Source organism: Lactuca sativa, chromosome 7 (genome assembly GCF_002870075.4).
Source record: "Lactuca sativa cultivar Salinas chromosome 7, Lsat_Salinas_v11, whole genome shotgun sequence".
Classification (NCBI taxonomy): domain Eukaryota; kingdom Viridiplantae; phylum Streptophyta; class Magnoliopsida; order Asterales; family Asteraceae; genus Lactuca; species Lactuca sativa.
The window spans coordinates 71,023,906-71,026,481 of NC_056629.2; positions in this window are offsets into that span (position 1 = coordinate 71,023,906).

Consider the following 2,576-nt stretch of genomic DNA (forward strand, 5'->3'; position numbering starts at 1 on the left):
ACAAACATATTTTTGACACACAATATGTATTCTCCCTCAAACATGAAATCTATGAAAATAGGGCCATGCAGACTCATCCTAGATGCGTGAGTCGTGTTTTGTCAGGAGAACGAGAAATCAAACACCAAAGTGATTTTTGGAATAAAGAGCCTTGGGATCGATCTTGACATACCAAAAAGAAAACAATATGTTAGAACACTATAAAAATCAGTTTGCAACCAAAATCATCACCATAACCACCTCGTTGGAGCTCCACATGCCGCTGGCCACGATGGCGCATGGCGGCTGTTCTTGGTGGTTTTTGAGCTATTTTCGACAAGGGAAAAGAGATTCTCACCTATAAATCGATGGATGAAGCATGAAATTGATGAGGAGCAACTGTAGGGCTGAGATAGTCGAGGAAAAGAGGAAACAAAATGTGGTTTATCATCATTTTCACTCGATAACAGGAGCTCGACAAGGGCTATTGATGACCAGAGAAGGTTGTTGACGACCTGTAGTGGTCGAAGGGAGGTGTTTGGGGCTTGCTTCTCATCAAGAATGGAGGTAGGAAGGGCTCGAAGGAAGGCAGCAGCCTCCGATTCTGTTTTGGGTTTCCGACAGCTGAGAGAGAAACGATATATATATATATATATATATATATATATATATATATATATATATATATATATGGCTAGGTTATAATGTGGTTGGACAACTGTTGTGCGGACGTGTGGACAAAGCTATTCTATGAGAATTACTAAGTGAATAAGTTTTTTAGTAATGTGAATACATTTAACCTCACAAAAATATCATCATTTTCATGTATTCTCACTAATTCTTATTCAATTTTGTTCTCATACATCGTTTTTCACTGATTTTCATTCTTACAGAATATGATTCAATAAACATTCTGACAACATTCTAACAGAATGAGAATACTAATAAAAAGTCTGTAATAACTTTATAGACGATTTAATTAATGAGAATGTTTGATAATGACAATAGTTATGTAAGATTGAATGTATTTATATTATCAAATAACATATTTTCTGTCATTCTTACAGAATAACACTGTCCACACGTCCGCACAATAGATGTCAATCCACATTTGAACCTAGCTCTCTCTCTCTCTCTCTCTCTCTCTCTCTATATATATATATATATATATATATATATATATATATATATATATATATATATATATAGAGAGAGAGAGAGAGAGGGGAAGAGGGTGAGAGTGTTTGCTATGATTAATGCAGAAATAGGAAAGATATATTATCAGATTTCTCAGTGATGTCATGGTACAAATATGATCAGTTGAAAGATCTTGAAGGTACACATACATTATTTCTTTAGATCTTTTGCATGTGTGACATAGTAATGTTTTGTAAGAGTTTGGCTTGCATGAGGTAGAGCATGTGTGTAAGAGTGAGTTTGTGGCGAGTTCAAGTGTACCATGTATATCTTATATGGATGAGTTAGTATACTGTCATTTTTGTGTACTGATAGATCTTTTTATAAGATTTCCCATCCATTCATTGTTTTTCTAATGTTATATACATATGTGTATTTATTTAACTTATAGAAAACAATACTATAATACATATAATGTATACATACACATTTCATTAGTTTGTTATATACATATGGATTATATTCATGGAAATCAAATTTATATACTAGGAAGTGTCAAGAACCTAAGCGCCAAGTCTTAGTCCTTTAATGTCATATATACATGACCCTTATATATAACCATGTACATTGTAGTGTTGTTATTACATTACTTATGTACATTTTGATTATTTAACATTTGTTTAATATGTATAGTGTATATTTCTATAAAAACTCTAGCAATTACAAGCTTTTAATTGACCATAAATAATGTCCCTCACACATGAATCTAGAAATATTGAACTATTTTCATCGTTAGAATTTATATTCACCGGTTCCTTGTTGAAAACAAATTTATCATTAAACATGATTTTGGACAATAAGTATAACAGAGAAATTGACGTTATATACGCAACACTTTATTCATATATAACACTTAAACAAAAGAAAAGAAACAACCCCCTAGTTAAATATTATAGCAATAAGATTGTTATGTTGGTTGTTTAGAATGATCTTCAAAGTTTTGACAAACATGACTACTTATTTACTTGTTTTATTATTTTACAGTTATAATATGCATTCAGATCCAAACTAGAGATATCTAATCCTTCAAAGAAAACCCAAGACTACAAAAACAATCGATAAAATATAACATACCATCGTTTGAAAATAGATATTTCTGTCCATTTGTTGTAAATATATTAAGAATTTAATGTAGTATATACAATTATATGTATACTTTCGCCAGTTCGATTTTTAGCTATGTTTTCAACCGTCACTAAGTTCGCCCACATGAAGTCCAGAGCACCCCTCATAATGAACATAAAAAAGGAACCTTTTTCTTTGTTTTATCAAATGAATCTTGATCTCTGTCCAATAAGTAGTAAAAGGTTTCTATTTTGTCCTGCATAATTAAAAAAAAAAATGATAAAAAAAAGATAAAAAGGAAACCTACATATTGTTATATGGGAAGCTGATATTTA